The sequence below is a fragment of the Triticum dicoccoides genome, chromosome 2A (genome assembly GCF_002162155.2).
Source record: "Triticum dicoccoides isolate Atlit2015 ecotype Zavitan chromosome 2A, WEW_v2.0, whole genome shotgun sequence".
Taxonomy (NCBI): Eukaryota; Viridiplantae; Streptophyta; class Magnoliopsida; order Poales; family Poaceae; genus Triticum; species Triticum dicoccoides.
The window spans coordinates 757,732,971-757,754,841 of NC_041382.1; positions in this window are offsets into that span (position 1 = coordinate 757,732,971).

Genomic DNA, 21,871 nt, shown 5'->3' on the forward strand with positions numbered 1-21,871 from the left:
AGAGGGGAAAAATGTTGCTTCCCATCCGTATATGATCTATAGTGAAATCTCTAGAAAAACTTATACTCCCTCTGTTTCATTATATAATGCGCATAGATGCTAACTTAAATACCAATGCATGAGCTGGAGTTGGCAATTTTACCAGATTAACCTTGCATGCATGGTCTGCTACACACCCATGTGCGTGCTCTAGCCAAGGGTAACTCATCCAAACCAGGTTTGTGGTGCATGCACGCACTACATTTCGGAATTTCAGGTAAAACACTATATACACTATAAAAGAGAATGGAGGGAGTATTTAGGAATGGAGTGAGTACACCATTTACGTTCGTGTTTATGAAATTACGTACGACGACTGTAGATCTGTTGGCATGCATGTGGCCCTCTTCAAGCGGTTGATGCTGCTTCTACGGATCATGCAGGTGAGTACGCGTACGTGCCATCCACTTTATCACTCCACCGTTTTCGGAACATGCGGCGCAGCAGCATCCCTGCCGGTAATTAAGGTTGGTCTAATGAGTGGTACGGTGACCAGATCTTTTCAGCCCTATTTGGCTAGGGTCATAAAAGAAACATTACACTTTGATAAAATCTGGCCTTTTGGGCTACGGCCAGGGAAAGTATCACTTTTCACAAATCTAACCTTTTTACCCAGGGCTAGCGAAAGTGTCATAACAGAAACATTGCGCTTTGACAAATCTGACAATAAACTTTTCCCTGTTCAAGAATTCATCCGATTAATCAGTTAACTTGCCGATTAGTCTCTACTCGTAGGGTCACCGAGTAGCCGATAAACCGACAAATCATTCGATTAATTGATTAAATGGCCGATTAACTTGCGGATTAGTCTATTAATCCCCTACTCGCTAGCCAACCGAGCAGCTACCAGTTAACGATTTTCTCAACAATGAAACTTTTGCAGATGGTGCGTGCCTATGCCTCCTATTGGCGGCCTGATTGGCCTGAGGAAGTACTTACTAGTAGGATCTAGGTAGCATAACTTCATAGCTGAACAATTTACATTAGGAAAATCTATAACAGTGCCACCGTCCCTCGTGAAATTCGAGTTTTGCCATTATTTTTGGGGTAGCCACAAAAATACTACTCTCTCCCGTCAACACTATTTGCTGTTCGGTGAGGTGCTAAACATAGCAAAATAGCCAGTCATTCCTACTCTGCTACTCATATTCACCTTCCTCCTCAACTCCATCCCAAGATTCTTGGGATGCTGTATCACCAGGCCCTCCCGAAATTATTGCGTCGCCTGAGTCGATCAGCCATGGAAGCAGCGGGTGTCTGTCTACCCTGGTAGATCGACATGAGAGCAGTGCGCGAGTATCATAAATTACCAACCCACTGGCTAGCATTAGCAGTTCGATCAGCGTGCAAAGCCTAATCCATCGGCCTCTGTTACTGCCTACTGCTGTGCAAAACCTGAGTAGAAGTATAGTGTTATCTTGTATTCTCAAGACGAACTGCCACCATGCGCACGGACACAACGTACTCGTCCGGGAGCTACGACGGTAGCACTGCATGCTCTCATTAATGGTCAATTATGCTTGGGACAGGACTGCAATGCATCCTGTTGAACACAACCACGCAGCTCTTCCTCTCCTTCATACGTACCCTCATGTTACTACTCCTGTAGTCCTGTTTTACCCTAGAGATTGGGACGATATAGTGGACTCGAGGAGGAAGATGCATGGACCTTTACTGGCTGGCACGCTGCTCCATAAATACCAAAACAATGGTGAGGTACTAAGGTAGGTGAAGATGAGAGTGGGCAGTACTACGTACGTCGACGTGTAATAAAGCGCATGCCAGCGGAAGTCGTCGGTACATGCGTTAATTTACGCCCCTTACTGTACTAAGGTAGGTGAACATCGATATCTTTTAGACTACTGATGTTAGATTGGTCTTTTTTTTTGTTTCTCATTTCATATTTTGAATTTGGGTCTGAATTTTTAAAGGACTGTAGACATATGTTTTGTGATCTTTCAGATTTTTGAAACATTTAAATGTTGTTATTCAATTGGGAGCACCGGAGCATTCCAAGAGTGGCATGGTGTGATATTTACCCGTCATGAGACATGTCCTATGTGGATGGTCTCAATTTTTTGTCCTTCCATCTTTCTAAGCTAACTATTTAAACATTATCACTAATTACCCAAAAAGCATCATCTATAATTAATAATATATCTGTATGCATCACTCAAGGCCGAAGGTGTTTTCCTCTTTGTGAAAAAAGGCAATACTCTTTCCGACCCTATCAAAAAAGGGCAGTGATCTGCGCCGGCGTGCTGGCCCAACTGTTGGGCCGGTCGAGCCCCAGCCGTCCGATGCAGCTAGGTAGGCCCCCTCCACATGTTGGCCCCTCCAGTGAACCTTTGTTCCAAAACAATGTCCTCACGATGGAAAATGGTATTATAGTCTACGTCATCATCCGACCCGAGAGACCCAGAACTAAGATTTTCCCCGGAATAGATGCCCCCTGGAGAAAGATGGCCACGCCATATGCACCTACGGACGAACTCAAATGGTGCCCACTAGCACAAAGCTCTGACGATGATGCCTTCGGGAAGGACGCGCTGCCTTGTTGAGCGCCGTCGTGACCCACCACACTTAGGGTTTTCACCCCAGAAGCAGTGAGGTGGGAAGAGGTAGGGCGGACCAGAACGACGTCTCCAAAAGGTAGGGCGTCGTCGTCATGGCCAACCGGAACCGACCAGGGAATTATCCCGATCTGGATCCCCACCTCCCACTCCACCTACAAACCGGTGACCGACTAGTTAGCCAGTGTTGGAAATATGCCCTAGAGGCAATAATAAAATGGTTATTATTATATTTCCTTGTTCATGCTATAATTTTGTTATCCGGAAATCGTAATACATGTGTGAATACATAGACCACAACATGTCCCTAGTGAGCCTCTAGTTGACTAGCTCGTTGATCAATAGATGGTTACGGTTTCCTAACCATGGACATTGGATGTCATTGATAACGGGCTCACATCATTAGGAGAATGATGTGATGGACAAGACCCAATCCTAAGCATAGCACAAGATCGTGTAGTTCGTCTGCTAAAGCTTTTCTAATGTCAAGTATCTTTTCCTTAGACCATGAGATTGTGCAACTCCCGGATACTGTAGGAGTACTTTGGGTGTGCCAAACGTCACAACGTAACTGGGTGGCTATAAAGGTACACTACGGGTATCTCCGAAAGTGTCTGTTGGGTTGGCACGAATCGAGACTGGGATTTGTCACTCCGTATGATGGAGAGGTATCTCTGGGCCCACTCGGTAGGACATCATCATAATGAGCTCAGTGTGATCAAGGAGTTGATCACGGGATGTTGTGTTACGAAATGAGTAAAGAGACTTGCCGTAACGAGATTGAACAAGGTATCGGTATACCGACGATCAAATCTCGGGCAAGTGCTATACCGGTAGACAAAGGGAATCGTATACGGGATTGATTGAATCCTTGACATCGTGGTTCATCCGATGAGATCATCGTGGAGCATGTGGGAGCCAACATGGGTATCCAGATCCCGCTGTTGGCTATTGGACAGAGAGATGTCTCGGTCATGTCTACATGCCTCCCGAACCCGTAGGGTCTACACACTTAAGGTTCGATGATGCTAGGGTTATAGGGAAAGTTTGTATGTGGTTACCGAATGTTGTTCGGAGTCCTGGATGAGATCCCGGACGTCACGAGGAGTTCCGTAATGGTCCGGAGGTGAAGATTTATATATGGGAAGTCCAGTTTCAATCACGGGAAAGGTTTCAGGGTTTATCGGTATTGTACCGGGACCACCGAAGGGGTACCGGGGGACCACCGGGAGGGTCCACCTGCCTCGAAGGACCTAATGGGCTGTAGTTGGGTGGGAACCAGCCCCTTAGTGGGCTGGTGTGCCCCCCAAGGGCCCAAGGCGCCTAGGGTTGGAAACCCTAGGGGGCCGCCCGCCCCCGGGGAAATCCTAGGGGGCCGCTGCCCCCCTAGTTGGAAGCCCTAAGGGGGTAGCTGCCCCCCCCCCCCGAGGGGCCACCGCCCCGGGGCTGCCCCCCTCAAGATGGATCTAGGGGGCAGGCCCCTCTCCCCTTCCCCTATATATAGTGGGGGTTTTGGGGCTGCCAGAGACACGAGTGTCCCTCTCTCTTGGTGCAGCCCTACCCCTCTCCCTCCTAGTCTCTTGTAGTGCTTGGCGAAGCCCTGCTGGAGTGCCACGCTCCTCCACCACCACCACGCCATCGTGCTGCTGGTGGACGGAGTCTTCCCCAACCTCCCCCTCTCTCCTTTGCCGAATCAAGGCGCGGGAGACGTCACCGGGCTGCACGTGCGTTGAACGCGGAGGCACCGTTGTTCGGTCCTTAGATCGGAATTGGCCGCGATCTGAATCGCTTCGTGTACGACTCCACCGACCGCGTTCTTGCAACGCTTTCGCATTGCGATCTTCAAAGGTATGAAGATGCACTCCCCTCTCGTTGCTAGTAAACTCCATAGATTGATCTTGGTGATGCGTAGAATTTTTTTAATTTCTGCTATGATCCCCAACAGTGGCATCATGAGCTAGGTCTATGCATAGTTCCTATGCACGAGTAGAACACAAGTTGTTGTGGGCGTCGATTTTGTCAATTTACTTGCCGTTACTAGTCTTATCTTGATTCGGCAGCATCGTGGGATGAAGCGGCCCGGACCGACTTTACATGTACGCTTACGTGAGACAAGTTCCACTGACTGGCATGCACTAGTTGCATAAGGTGGCTAGCGGGTGTCTGTCTCTCCCACTTTAGTCGGATCGGATTCGATGAAAAGGGTCCTTATGAAGGGTAAATAGAAATTGACATATCACGTTGTGGTTTTGGCGTAGGTAAGAAACGTTCTTTCTAGAAACCTATAGCAGTCATGTAAAAAATTTGCAACAACAATTAGAGGACGTCTAACTTGTTTTTGCAGCATGTGCCATGTGATGTGATATGGCCAAAAGGATGTGATGAATGATATATGTGATGTATGAGATTGATCATGTTCTTGTAATAGGAATCACGACTTGCATGTCGATGAGTATGACAACCGGCAGGAGCCATAGGAGTTGTCTTAATTTATTTATGACCTGCGTATCAACATCAACGTCATGTAATTACTTTACTTTATTGCTAAACCGTTAGCCATAGTAGTAGAAGTAATAGTTGGCGAGACAACTTCATGAAGACACGATGATGGAGATCATGATGTTGGAGATCATGGTGTCATGCCAGTGACGATGATGATCATGGCGCCCCGAAGTTGAAGACCAAAAGGAGCAAAATGATATTGGCGATATCATGTCACTATTTGATTGCATGTGATGTTTATCATGTTTTACATATTATTTGCTTAGAACGACGGTAGCTTAAATAAGATAATCCCTCGCAATAATTTCAAGAAAGTGTTCCCCCTAAATGTGCACTGTTGCGAAGGTTCGTTGTTTCGAAGCACCACGTGATGATCGGGTGTGATAGATTCTAACGTTCGAATACAACGGGTGTAAGCCAGAGTTACACACGCAATACACTTAGGTTGGCTTGACGAGCCTAGCATGTACAGACATGGCCTCGGAACGCGGAAGACCGAAAGGTCGAACATGAGTCGTATACAAGATACGATCAACATGAAGATGTTCACCAATGATGACTAGTCAGTCTCACGTGATGATCGGACACGACCTAGTTGATTCGGATCATGTATCACTTAGATGACTAAAGGGATGTCAATCTGAGTGGGAGTTCATTAAATAATTTGATTAGATGAACTTAATTATCATGAACATAGTCTAAAACTTTGCAATATGTCTTGTAGATCAAATGGCCCACACTAATGTTGCCCTCAACTTCAATGCGTTCCTAGAGAAAACCAAGCTGAAAGACGATGGTAGCAACTACACGGACTGGGTCCGTAACCTGAGAATTATCCTCATAGCTGCCAAGAAAGCATATGTCCTTGAAGCACCGCTAGGTGATGCACCTGTTTTTCTAGCAACTGAAGACGTTATTAACGCCTGGCAATCGTGTAGTGATGATTACTCCCTGGTTCAGTGCGGCATGATTTACAGCTTAGAACGGGGGCTCCAAAAGCGTTTTGAGCAGCACGAAGCATATGAGATGTTCCAAGAGCTGAAAGTGGTTTTCCAAGCTCATGCCCGGGTCAAGAGATATGAAGTCCTCGACAAGTTCTACAGTTGTAAGATGGAGGAGAATAGTTCTGCCAGCGAGCACATACTCAAAATGTCTGGGTTGCACAACCGCTTATCTCAGCTGGGAGTTAATCTCCCGGATGATGCGGTCGTTGACAGAATCCTTCAGTCGCTCCCACCTAGCTACAAGAGCTTTGTGATGAACTTCAATATGCAGGGGATGGAAAAGACCATTCCTAAGGTATATTCAATGCTGAAATCAGCGGAGGTGGAGATCAAAAGGAACATCAAGTGTTGATGGTGAATAAAACCACTAAGTTCAAGAAAGGCAAGGGTAACAAGAACTTCAAGAAGGACGACAAGGGAGTTGCCGCGCCCGGTAAGCCAGTTGCCGGGAAGAAGCCAAAGCATGGACCCCAAGCCTGAGACTGAGTGCTTTTATTGCAAGGGAAACAATCACTGGAAGCGGAACTGCCCCAAGTACTTAGCGGATAAGAAGGCCGGCAATACCAAAGGTATATATGATATACATGTTATTGATGTGTACCTTACTAGCACTCGTAGTAGCTCCTGGGTATTTGATACCGGTGCGGTTGCTCATATTTGTAACTCAAAACTGGAGCTGTGGTATAAGCGGAGACTGGCGAAGGACGAGGTGATGATGCGCGTCGGGAATGGTTCCAAGCTCGATGTGATCCCCGTCGGCACGCTGCCTCTACAGTTACCTACGGGATTAGTTTTAAACATCAATAATTGTTATTTAGTGCCAGCTTTGAGCATGAACATTGTATCTGGATCTCGTTTAATGCAAGATGGCTACTCATTTAAATCCGAGAATAATGGTTGTTCCATTTATATGAGAGATATGTTTTATGGTCATGCCCCGCTGGTCAATGGTTTATTCTTGTTTAATCTCGAACGTGATGTTACACATGTTCATAGTGTGAATACCAAGAAGTGTAAAGTGCTACCTCTTGAGCACTGCGTTGGTTTTTCCTGAAGAGGAAGGGATGATGCAGCAAAGTAGCATAAGTATTTCCCTCAGTTTTTGAGAACCAAGGTATCAATCCAGTAGGAGGCTACGCGCGAGTCCCTTGCACCTGCACAAAACAAATAAATCCTCACAACCAACGCAAATAGGGGTTGTCAATCCCTATAGGGCCACTTACGAGAGTGAGATCTGATAGATATAATAAGATAATATTTTTGGTATTTTTATGATAAAGATGAAAAGTAAAGTAAAGCCAAAGTAAATAGCAAATGAAATAACTAAGTAGTAGGAGATTAATATGATAAAGATAGACCCGGGGGCCATAGGTTTCACTAGTTGCTTCTCTTGAGAGCATAAGTATTCTACAGTGGCTGAACAAATTACTGTTGAGCAATTGACAGAATTGAGCATAGTTATTAGAATATCTAGGTATGATCATGTATATAGGCATCACATCCGAGACAAGTAGACCGACTCCTGCCTGCATCTACTACTATTACTCCACTCATCGACCGCTATCCAGCATGCATCTAGAGTATTAAGTTAAAAACAGAGTAACGCTTTAAGCAAGATGACATGATGTAGAGGGATAGACTCATGCAATATGAAGAAAACCCCATCTTGTTATCCTCGATGGCAATAATACAATACGTGCCTTGCTGCCCTTACTGTCACCGGGACAGGACACCGCAAGATTGAACCCAAAGCTAAGCACTTCTCCCATTGCAAGAAAGATCAATCTAGTAGGCCAAACCAAACTGATAATTCAAAGAGACTTGCAAAGATAACCAATCATACATAAAAGAATTCAGAGAAGATTCAAATATTATTCATAGATAGACTTGATCATAAACCCACAATTCATCGGTCTCAACAAACACACCGCAAAAAGAAGATTACATTGAATAGATCTCCACAAGAGAGGGGGAGAACATTGTATTGAGATCCAAAAAGAGAGAAGAAGCCATCTAGCTACTAACTATGGACCCCTAGGTCTGAGGTAAACTACTCACACTTCATCGGAGAGGCTATGATGTTGATGTAGAAGCCCTCCGTGATCGATGCCCCCTCCGGCGGAGCTCCGGAACAGGCCCCAAGATGGGATCTCGTGGATATAGAAAGTTACGGTGGTGGAATTAGGGTTTTGGCTCAGTTTTTGGTCGTTTGGGGGTACGTGGATATATATAGGAGGAAGCAGTACGTCGGTGGAGCAACATGGGGCCCACGATGGTGGAGGGCGCGCCTGGTGGGGGTGGGCGCGCCCCCTACCTCGTGCCCTCCTATTTCGTTTCTTGACGTAGGGTCCAAGTCTCCCTAGTCTTATTCGTTGAGAAAATCATGTTTCCGAAGGTTCCATTCCGTTTGGACTCCGTTTGATATTCTTTTACTTCGAAACCCTAAAATAGGCAAAAAAACAGCAATTCTGGGCTGGGCCTCCGGTTAATAGGTTAGTCCCAAAAATAATATAAAAGTGGATAATAAAGCCCAATAATGTCCAAAACAGTAGATAATATAGCATGGAGCAATCAAAAATTATAGATACGTTGGAGACGTATCAAGCATCCCCAAGCTTAATTCCTGCTCGTCCTCGAGTAGGTAAATGATAAAAACAGAATTTTTGACGCGGAGTGCTACTTGGCATAATTTTAATGTAATTCTTCTTAATTGTGGTATGAATATTCAGATTCGAAAGATTCAAGAAAAAAGTTCATATTGACATAAAAATAATAATACTTCAAGCATACTAACAAAGCAATTATGTCTTCTCAAAATAACATGGCTAAAGAAAGTTATCCCTACAAAATCATATAGTCTGGCTATGCTCTATCTTCACCACACAAAATATTTAAATCATGCACAACTAATGTCTACTACACAACCTTCTTCTTGTAGACGTTGTTGGGCCTCCAAGTGCAGACATTTGTAGGACAGTAGCAAATTTCCCTCAAGTGGATGACCGAAGGTTTATCATTCCGTAGGAGGCGTAGGATGAAGATGGTCTCTCTCAAGCAACCCTGCAACCAAATAACAAAGAGTCTCTTGTGTCCCCAATACACCCAATACAATGGTAAATTGTATAGGTGCACTGGTTCGGCGAAGAGATGCTGATACAAGTGTTATATGTATAGTAGATAAAGGTATTTGTAATCTAAAATTATAAAAACAGCAAGGTAACTAATGATAAAAGTGAGCGTAAATGGTATTGCAATGCATTGAAACAAGGCCTAGGGTTCATACTTTCACAAGTGCAAGTCCTCTCAATAATAATAACATAATTGGATCACATAACTACCCCTCAACATGCAACAAAGAGTCACTCCAAAGTCACTAATAGCGGAGAACACACGAAGAGATTATGGTAGGGTACGAAACCACCTCAAAGTTATTCTTTCCAATCAACCCGTTGGGCTATTCCTATAAGTGTCACAAACAACCCTAGAGTTCGTACTAGAATAACACCTTAAGACACAAATCAACCAAAACCCTAATGTCACCTAGATACTCCAATGCCACCTCAAGTATCCGTGGGTATGATTATACGATATGCATCACACAATCTTAGATTCATCTATTCAACCAACACATAGAACCTCAAAGAGTGCCCCAAAGTTTCTACCGGAGAATCACGACGAAAACGTGTGCCAACCCCTATGCATAGGTTCATGGGCAGAACCCGTAAGTTGATCAGCAAAGCATACATCAAGTGAATCACGTGGTATCCCATTGTCACCACAGATACGCACGACAAGACATACATCAAGTGTTCTCAAATCTTTAAAGACTCAATCCGATAAAATAACTTCAAAGGGGAAACTCAATCCATTACAAGAGAGTAGAGTGGGGAAGAAACATCATATGATCCAAATATGATAGCAAAGCTCGCGATACATCAAGATCGTATCACCTCAAGAACATGAGAGAGAGAGAGATCAAACACATAGCTACTGGTACATACCCTCAGCCCCGAGGGAGAACTACTCCATCCTCATCATGGAGAGCACCGGGATGATGAAGATGGCCACCGGAGAGGGATTGCCCCCTGTGGCAGGGTGCCGGGACGGGTCTAGTAGATTGGCTTTCGGTGGCTACAGAGGCTTCTGGCGGCGGAACTCCCGATTTATTGTGCTCCCGGACGTTTTTACGGTATATGCAGATATATAGGCGGAAGAAGTACGTCAAGGGGGCCACGAGGGGCCCATGAGGGTAGAGGGCGCGCCCTAGGGGGGTGAGCGCGACCCCTACCTCGTGGCCTCCTCGAAGCTTCCCTTACATGCACTTCAAGTTTTCTGGGCTTCTTTCCTTCCAAAAATGGGTTCCGTGAAGTTTCAGGTCAATTGGACTCCGTTTGGTTTTCCTTTTCTTCGAAACCCTAAAACAAGTTAAAAACAGAAACTGGCACTGGCTCTGGGTTAATAGCTTAGTCCCAAAAATGATATAAAAGTGTATAATAAAGCCCATAAACATCCAAAACAGAAGACAATATAGCATGGAGCAATAAAAAATTATAGATACGTTGGAGACGTATCAGCATCCCCAAGCTTAATTCCTGCTCGTCCTCGAGTAGGTAAATGATAAAAACAGAATTTTTGATGTGGAGTGCTACTTGGCATAATTTCAATGTAATTCTTCTTAATTGTGGCATGAATATTCAGATCCATAAGATTCAAGACAAAAGTTCATATTGACATAGAAATAATAATACTTCAAGCATACTAACTAAGCAATTATGTCTCTTCAAAATAACATGGCCCAAGAAAGTTATCCCTACAAAATCATATAGTCTAGGTATGCTCCATCTTCCCCACACAAAGTATTTAAATCATGCACAACCCCTATGACAAGCCAAGCAATTGTTTCATACTCTAACTTTTTCAAAACCTAGGGCATTTTGAGGAAGCCCATCATTGGAATATACAAGCCAAGTTCTATAATGAAAGATTCCCACTAGTATATGAAAGTGACAACCTAGGAGACTCTCTATCATGAAGATTATGGTGCTACTTTGAAGCACAAGTGTGGTGAAAGGATAGTAGCATTGTCCCTTCTCTCTTTTTCTCTCATTTTTTTATTTTTTTATTTGGGCCTTCTCTTTTTTCTGGCCTCTTTTCTTTTTTTATTTGGGCTTCTTTGGCCTCTTTTATTTTTTTATTTTTTTCGTCCAGAGTCTCATCCCGACTTGTGGGGGTATCATAGTCTCCATCATCCTTTCCTCACATGGACAATGCTCTAATAATTATGATCATCACACTTTTATTTACTTACAACTCGATACTTAGAACAAGATATGACTCTATATGAATGCCTCCGGCGGTGTACCGGGATGTGCAATGACTCATGAGTGACATGTATGAAATAATTATGAACAGTGGCTTTGCCACAAATACTATGTCAACTACATGATCATGCTAAGCAATATGACAATGATGGAGTGGGTCATAAACGGAACGGTGGAAAGTTGGATGGCAATATATCTCGGAATGGCTATGGAAATGCCATAATAGGTAGGTATGGTGGCTGTTTTGAGGAAGGTATATGGTGGGTGTATGATACCGGTGAAAGGTGCGCGGTATTAGAGAGGCTAGCAAAGGTGGAAGGGTGAGTGTCGGTGTCAAAACCGGCGGATCTCGGGTAGGGGGTCCCGAACTGTGCGTCAAGGCCGGATGGTAACAGGAGGCAGGGAACACGATGTTTTACCCAGGTTCGGGCCCTCTCGATGGAGGTAAAACCCTACGTCCTGCTTGATTAATATTGATGATATGGGTAGTACAAGAGTAGATCTACCACGAGATCAAGGAGGCTAAACCCTAGAAGCTAGCCTATGGTATGATTGTTGTATAGGGAGTTGATTGTGTTGATGTCCTACGGACTACAACCCTCCGGTTTATATAGACACCGGATAGGGTTAGGGTTACATAGAGTCGGTTACAATGGTAGGAGATCTTGAATATCCGCATCGCCAAGCTTGCCTTCCACGCCAAGGAAAGTCCCATCCGGACACGGGACGTAGTCTTCAATCTTGTATCTTCATAGTCCTGGAGTCCGGCTGAAGGTATAGTCCGGCTACCCGAACACCCCCTAATCCAGGACTCCCTCAGTAGCCCCTGAACCAGGCTTCAATGACGACGAGTCCGGCGCAAATTGTCTTCGACATTGCAAGGTGGGTTCCTCCTCCAAGTGTTGGGGAACGTTGCAGAAAACAAAAGTTTTCCTACGGCTTCACCAAGATCCATCTATGAGTTCATCTAGCAACGAGTGGTTGGATGCATCTACGTACCTTGTAGATTGCGAGCGGAAGCGTTCAAAGAACGGGGATGAGGGAGTCATACTCGACGTGATCCAAATCACCGGAGATCCTAGCGCCGAACGGACGGCACCTCCGCGTTCAACACACGTACGGTCAGCGTAACGTCTCCTCCTTCTTGATCAAGCAAGGGGGAAGGAGTGGTTGAGGAATATTGCTCCAGCATCAGCACGACGTCGTGGTGGTGATGGAGCTGCAGTACTCCGGCAGGGCTTCGCCAAGCTCTATGGAGAAGGAGGAGGTGTTGGAGAGGGAGAGGGAGGCACAAATGGCATAGGGGAGAGGCCCTCCCTCCCCCCACTATATATAGGGGGCCTAGGGGGGGCACCGGCCCTAGGAGATGCAATCTCCTGGGGGGGCACCGGCCAAGGGGTGGGGGGCTTGCCTCCCAAGTAAGGGGGCGCCCCCCTTTAGGGTTTCCCCCACCCTAGGCACATGGGCCCTAGGGGAAGTGGCGCCCCAGCCCACTTTGGGATGGATCCCTTCCCACTTCAGCCCATGGGGCCCTCCGGGATAGGTGGTCCCACCCGGTGGACCCCAGGGACGCTTCCGGTGGTCCCGGTACAATACCGGTGACCCCGAAACACTGGTAGAAAAAGGGCCTATAGTCCCGGTTCGTAAGGGCCTTTAGTCCCGATTCCTGAACCGGGACTAAAGTGTCGGTATTAATGCCCCGACCCTTTAGTCCTGGTTCAATCCAGAACCGGGACTGATGGGCCTCCACGTGGGCAGTCCGCAGAGCCCAGTCAGGAGACCCTTTGGTCCCGGTTGGTGGCACCAACCGGGACCAATAGGCATCCACGCGTCAGCATTTCTGTGGCTGGGGTTTTTGTTTTTTTTGAAAGGGGGGGGGTTGGGGGGTTTTGGGGGGTTAATTTAGGTGTTTCATATATTGTGTTAGCTAGCTATAATTAATAGAGAGAAGTGTCCTCTCTTATGTCCGTGCTTGGTCGACACTACGTACTATACATACGTATAGAGAGGACTAGACATGCTGGCTAGCTAGTAAGCAAACGAAGGAAACAGAAGATCGTCATGAACATATATGCATACAGAGAGAAGTGATATCGACCACCTCTCCTTCTCCGAGAGATTGGTCGAACAACAAGTTCTCGTATATCTATCTGACACTACCGGCTACATATATACAATAATTATCTCTTACAAATATAATAATACGGACTCAGGGTCCACATAGAATTCTCCGTCTTCAGGGATCACGTGGTCAAGAAAGAATGCCGCCAATTCCTCTTGAATTGCTCGCATGCGAGCTGGTGCTAGGAGTTCATCCCGCTTCCGAAACATCTAATTTGAAGAAGGGGGTCAATACATATATATATGAATGAATGAAACTCAACACAAATGATGGTAATAAAATAAAATTGTGAATGTTGTTATTTACGTACTTCATATTGTTCGTTAGAGTACCCGCCCCGCTCACAGGTCGTGTGGCGGATGGACTCGCAGATGTAGTATCCACAGAAATCATTCCCTTGTTCCTTCCACAACCACTTTACAAGAAATAGAGGTCAATCAAACTGATAAGCAAGAATGCTAAATGGTATTGATGAAACTAGCGCTTGAATCACTAGGAGATGCGCGGAACATGCTACTATAGTACTTACTTTCAGGTGTCTAAATTCCAGCTCCTTCGGCAGTCCCGAAACTGTTTTGGTGAATTTTCTCCAAACCCTGCCGGACAAAGAAAACAATTACTTGATATCAAGAAATGAGCAAAGTTGCTGATATGGTGGATAATGATCGATTTAACTTACTTCTGGAGTATTTGAGTCATGTCTGCATAGTCCTGGGGATCTTTTCGTTTTGAGTCTAAGACGGTTACTAGTCCCTGCTCAAGCTTAATCTCTAGGAGAATATAGTGGTAACTGCACACGCATGCATAACTCATGAATTACATTACTATAACCTTGACTAATATATAAGGGAAACCGAATACGCACAAGACAGTAACACTCACCTGAAGTTGTAAGGAAAGAGTATTATATCTTTGTTTTGATTTATTACGAACGATCGTAACAAGTTGGCCTCGGTAGCTGCGGCATGAAGTTTAACCTGAGTTGCATCTATGAGATATGTGTTAATGAACCCAATATCACCGACTTGTCTTTTCTTCAATTCGGCGATCTTCAATCTGCATAATATAGTGAGGATGATTATAAATACATGCAATGAAAGAGCTAAGCTATATAGAGAAACTTAATGACAGAAGTAGTACTACTTACAGACAGTAGCAGGCGACCATTGTTTTATCGAGGGCCAATTGATTGAAAAACTGATAGAACTCCTCAAATGGAACAGGCAATAGATCAATTCCAACGAGGTCATGCTCCTTTTTAACTTTCACATACAAAGTACTCCTCCCCCCAGAGTCTCTGCAGATTTTCAAGTACCAATCATGGAATCTTCGCATCATCGTTGATAGAGATCTTTCATCTTTGACGAGAGGCTTCCCGTACTCGTATCTTTGTATCTACATGTCCATGGGTTCATAATGTACTTCGTCGGGCAGGTAATCTGCAAGATTGCTATAACCAGGCACCATCCTCGGATCATTAGCGACGTTGTGGCTAGGCACCTTGAGCGGGGGGCACGATTGCTTCGCTTGTTCGCCGAGCTGGGCAATTTGTTTCCCAGCTCGTCGTTCTTTCAGCCTTTGATCACTGACAGTACTTCCCGACCGCTCTGTTTCAGCAAATTCCTTTCCAATAATGCGGTCATAGTTTCCTTTCGGCGGATCAGACTTCAGTGGTTTTGTCAGGGTAGCCAGAGTGCGCTTCACTTTCACCCGATCTACCTTCTTCTCCGGAGGTGGATGTTTCTTTGCTTTCACCCCTTCAAAGAAGTTCCTCAATTCTTCTCGCGCGATCCATGGTCAGGAAACCGTAACCATCTATTGATCAACGAGCTAGTCAACTAGAGGCTTACTAGGGACATGGTGTTGTCTATGTATCCACACTTGTATCTGAGTTTCCTATCAATACAATTCTAGCATGGATAATAAACGATTATCATGAACAAGGAAATATAATAATAACTAATTTATTATTGCCTCTAGGGCATATTTCCAACAGTCTCCAACAGTCAATAATCTAGTTCACATTGCTATGCGATTAACACTCAAGGTCACATCCCCATGTGACCAACACCCAAAGAGTTGACTAGAGTCAATAATCTAGTTCACATTACCATGTGATTAACACTCAATGAGTTCTTGGTTTGATCATGTTATGCTTGTGAGAGATGTTATAGTCAACGGGTCTGAACCTTTCAGATCCGTGTGTGCTTTACAAATCTCTATGTCATCTTGTAGATGCAGCTACCACGCTCTTTTGGAGCTATTCCAAATAACTGTTCTACTATACGAATCCGGTTTACTACTCAGAATCATCCAGATTAGTGTCAAAGATTGCATCGGTGTAACCCTTTACGACGAACTCTTTTACCACCTCCATAATCGAGAAAATTCCTTAGTCCACTAGTTACTAAGGATAACCTTGACCGTTGTCCTGTGATCCATTCCTAGATCACACTTGTACCCCTTGACTGACTCAAGGCTTAGCACGCTTCAGGTGCAGTACACAACATTGCATACTTTAGAGCCTACGTCTAAAGCATAGGGGACGACCTTCGTCCTTTCTCTCTCTTCTGCCGTGGTCAGGTCTTGAGTCTTACTCAATACTCATACCTTATAACACAGCCAAGAACTCCTTCTTCGCCGATCTATTTTTGAACTCCTTCAAAATTTTGTCATGGTATGTGTTCGTTTGAAAGTACTATTAAGCGATTTTGATCTATCCTTATAGATCTTCATGCTCAATGTTCAAGTAGCTTAATCCAGGTTTTCCATTAAAAAAACACTTTTCAAATAACCCTGTATGCTTTCCAGAAATTCTACATCATTTCTGATCAACAATATGTTAACAACATATACTCATCAAAAATTCTATAGTGCTCCCACTCACTTCTTTGGAAATACAAGTTTCTCATAAACTTTGTATAAACCCACAATCTTTGATCATCTCATCAAAGCGTACATTCCAATTCCGAGATGCTTACTCCAGTCCTTAGAAGGATTGCTGGAGCTTTGCATACTTGTTAGCATCTTTCAGGATTGACAAAACCTTCTGGTTGTATCACATACAACCTTTCCTCAAGAAAAACATCAAGGAAACAATGTTTTGACATCCTATCTGCAAGATTTTATAAATAATGCAGTAACTGCTAACATAATTCCAACAGACTCTTAGCATCGCTACGAGTGAGAAAGTCTCATCGTAGTCAACTCCTTGAACTTGTCGGGAAACATTTTAACGACAAGTCGAGCTTTCTTAATGGTGACACTTACCATCATTGTCCGTCTTCCTTTTAAAATCCATCTGCACCCAACAGCCTGACGACCATCAAGTAGTTCTTTTCAAAGTCTGTACTTTGTTTTATACATGGATCCTCTGTCGGATTTTATGGCCTCGAGCCATTCATCGGAATCCGGGCCCACCATCGCTTCTCCATAGCTCGTAGGTTCATTGTTGTCTATCTACATGACTTCCAAGACAGGATTACGTACCACTCTAAAGTAGTACACATCCTTGTCAACCTATGAGGTTTGGTAGTGACTTGATCCAAAGTTTCATGATCATTATCACAAGCTTCCACTTCAATTGGTGTAGGTGCCACAGGAACAACTTCATGTGCCCTGCTACACACTAGTTGAAGTGACGGTTCAATAACCTCATCAAGTCTCCACCATCCTCCCACTCAATTCTTTCGAGAGAAACTTTTCCTCGAGAAATGACCCGTTTCTAGAAACAATCACTTTTGCTTTCAGATCTGAAATAGGAGGTATACCCAACTATTTTTGGGTATTCTATGAAGATGCATTTATCCGCTTTGGGTTCGAGCTTATCAGCCTGAAACTTTTTTCACATGAGCGTCGCAGCCCCAAACTTTTAAGAAACGACAGCTCAGGTTTCTCTAAACCATAGTTCATACGGTGTCGTCTCAACGGAATTGTGTGGTGCCCTATTTAAAGTGAATGCGGTTGTCTCTAATGTCTAACCCATAAACGATAGTGGTAATTCGATAAGAGACATCATGGCATGCACCATATCCAATAGGGTGCAGTTATGATGTTCGGACACACCATCACACTATGGTGTTCCAGGCGGTATTAGTTGTGAAACAATTTCCAAAATGTCTTAATTGTGTGCCAAACTCGTAACTCAGATATTCATCTCTATGATCATATCATAGACATTTTATCATCTTGTCAAGACGATCTTCAACTTCACTCTGAAATTACTTGAACCTTTCAATAATTCAGACTTGTGTTTCATCAAGTAAATATACTCAACATCTACTCAAATCATCTATGAAGTAAGAACGTAATGATATCCACTATGTGCGTCAGCACTCATTGGACTGCACACATCAAAATGTATTACTTCCAACAAGTTGCTTTCTTGTTCCATCTTACTGAAAAACGAGGCCTTCAGTCATCTTGCCCATGTGGTATGATTTGCATGTCTTAAGTGATTCAAAATCAAGTGAGTCCAAATGATCCATCTGTATGGAGTTTCTTCATGCATATCTACCAATAGACATGGTTCGCATGTCTCAATCTTTTCAAAAACGAGTGAGTCCAAAGATCCATTAACGTGGAGCTTCTTCATGTGTTTTACACCAACATGACTCAAATGGCAGTGCCACAAGTACGTGGTACTATCATTACTATCTTATATCTTTTGGCATGAACATGTGTATCACTACGATCGAGATTCAATAAACCATTTATTTTTAGGTGCAAGACCATTGAAGGTATTATTCATGTAAACAGAGTAACCATTATTCTCCTAAAATGAATGACCGTATGGCGATAAACATAATCCAATCATGTCTATGCTCAACGCAAACACCAAATAACAATTATTTAGATTTAACACCAATCTCGATGGTAGAGGGAGCGTGCGATGTTTGATCACATCAACCTTGGAAACACTTCCAACATATCGTCATCTCACCTTTAGCTAGTCTTCGTAGACTTTTATTTCGAGTTACTAACATTTAGCAACCGAACCGGTATTTATTACCCTGGTGCTACTAGGAGTACTAGTAAAGTACACAATAATATAATGTATATTCAAAATACTTATGTCGACCTTGCCAGCCTTCTCATCTACCAAGGATCTAGGGTAGTTCTGTTTCAGTGACCGTTCCCCTCATTATAGAAGCACTTAGTCTCGGGTTTGGTTCAACCTTGGGTTTCTTCACTAGAGCAGCAACTGATTTTCCGTCCCATGAAGTATCCCTTCTTACCCTTGCCCTTCTTGAAACTAGTGGTTTTACTAACCATCAACAATTGATGCTCCTACTTGATTTCTACTTTCATGGTGTCAAACATCGCGAATTGCTCAAGGATCATCATGTCTATCCCTGATATGTTATAGTTCATCACTAAGCTCTAATAGCTTGGTGGCAGTGACTATGGAGAACTATCACTATCTTATCTGGAAGATTAACTCCCACTCGATTCAAGCGATTGTAGTACTAAGACAATCTGAGCACCTGCTCAACGATTGAGCTTTTCTCCCTTAGTTTGCAGGCTTAAGAAACTTGTCAGAGGTCTCATACCTCTTGACGTGGGCACTAGTCTGAAATCCCAATTTCAGTCTTTGGAACATCTCATATGTTCTGCGACGTTTCAAAAACGTCTTTGGTGCCACAATTCTATACCGTTAGTATTACACACTGAACTATCACGTAGTCATCAAAACGTGTATGTCAGATGTTTCCCAACATCTACAAACGACGCTCGAGGTTCAACGCACTGAGCGGTGCATTAAGGACATAGCCCTTCTGTACAGCAATGAGGACAATCCTCAGTTCACGGACCCAGTCCGCATAATTGCTACTATCAACTCTCAACTAAATTTTCTCTAGGAACATGTCTAAAACAGTAGAACCAAAGCATGAGCTATGACATAATTTGCAAAGACCTTTTCACTATGTTCATGATAATTAAGTTCATCTAATCAAATTATTCAATGAACTCCCACTTAGATAGACATCCCTCTAGTCATCTAAGTGATACATGATCCGAGTCAACTAGGTCGTGTCCGATCATCACGTGAGATGGACTAGTCATCATCGGTGAACATCTTCATGTTGATCGTATCTTGTATATGACTCATGTTCGACCTTTCGGTCTTCTGTGTTTCGAGGCCATGTCTGTACATGCTAGGCTCGTCAAGTTAACCTAAGTGTATTGCGTGTGTAAATCTGGCTTACACCCGTTGTATGCGAACGTTAGAAACTATCACACCCGATCATCACGTGGTGCTTTGGAACAACGGACCTTAGCAACGGTGCACAGTTAGGGGGAACACTTTCTTGAAATTATTGCGAGGTATTATCTTATTTATGCTACCGTCGTTCTAAGCAAATAAGATGTAAACATGACAAACATCACATGCAAATCATAAAGTGACATGATATGGCCAATATCATCTTGCGCCTTTGATCTCCATCTTCGAGGCACGACATGAACACCATCGTCACCGGCATGACACCATGATCTCCATCATCATGATCTCCATCATCGTGTCTTCATGAAGTTGCCTCGCCAACTATTACTTCTACTACTATGACTAACGGTTAGCAACAAAGTAAAGTAATTACATGGCGTTTTCATTGACTGCAGGTCATAAATAAATTAAGACAACTCCTATGGCTCCTGCCGGTTGTCATACTCATCGACATGCAAGTCATGATTCCTATTACAAGAACATGATCAATCTCATACATCACATATATCATTCGTCACATCCTTTTGGCCATATCACATCACATAGCATACCCTGCAAAAACAAGTTAGACGTCCACTAATTGTTGTTGCATGTTTTACGTGGCTGCTATGGGTTTCTAGCAATAACGTTTTCTTACCTATGCAAACCACAACGGTGATATGCCAATTGCTATTTACCCTTCATAAGGAACCTTTTCATCGAATCCGATCCGACAAAAGTGGGAGAGACAAACACCCGCCAGCCACCTTATGCATCAAATGCATGTCAGTCGGTGGAACCAGTCTCACGTAAGCGTACGTGTAAGGTCGGTCCGGGCCGCTTCATCCCACAATGCCGCCGGATCAAGATAAGACTAGTAACGGTAAGCAAATTGAACAAATCATCGCCCACAACTACTTTGTGTTCTACTCGTGCATAGAATCTACGCATAGACCTAGCTCTGATACCACTGTTGGGGGTCGTAGCAGAAATTTAAAATTTTCTATGAATCACCAAGATCAATCTATGAGTCATCTAGCAACGAGTGAGAGGGAGCGCATCTTCATACCCTTGAAGATCGCTAAGCGGAAGTGTTCAAGAGAACGGGGTTGATGGAGTCGTACTTGTTGTGATCCAAATCACCGATGATCCTAGCGCCGAACGAACGGCACCTCCGCGTTCAACACACGTATGGAGCGGAGACGTCTCCTCCTTCTTGATCCAGCAAGGGGGGAGGAGAAGGTGATGGAGATCCAGCAGCACGACGGCGTGGTGGTGGAAGTAGCGGGATCCCGGCAGGGCTTCGCCAAGCACAAGCGGGGAGGAAGAGGTGTCACGGGATGGAGGGAGGCGCCAGGGCTTCAGGTGTGGCTGCCCTCCCTCCCCTCCACTATATATAGGGGCCTAGGGGGGCGCCGTCCCCTTGTAGATCCCATTAGGGAGGGGGGCGACAGTCCTAGGGGTGGCTTGGCCTCCAAGCCAAGTGGAGGCGCCCCCACCCCTTAGGGTTTCCAACCCTAGGCGCATGGGAGGCCCAAAGGGGGCGCACCAGCCCATCAGGGGCTGGTTCCCACGCCCCTTCAGCCCATGGGGCCCTCCGGGATAGGTGGCCCCACCCGGTGGACCCCCGGGACCCTTCCGGTGGTCCCGGTACAATACCGATGACTCCCGAAACTCTCCCGGTGGCCGAAACTGGACTTCCTATATATAAATATTTACCTCCGGACCATTCCAGAACTCCTCATGACGTCCGGGACTCCGAACAACTTTCGGTTAACCGCATACTAATATCTCTACAACTCTAGTGTCTCCTAACCTTAAGTGTGTAGACCCTACGGGTTCAGGAGACATGCAGACATGACCGAGAGGACTCTCCAGTCAATAACCAATAGCGGGATCTGGATACCCATGTTGGCTCCCACATGTTCCACGATGATCTCATTGGATGAACCACGATGTCGAGGATTTAATCAATCCCGTATACAATTCCCTTTGTCTATCGGTATGATACTTGCCCGAGATTCAATCGTCGGTATCCCGATACCTCGTTCAATCTCGTTACCGGCAAGTCTCTTTACTCGTTCCGTAACACATCATCCCGTGAT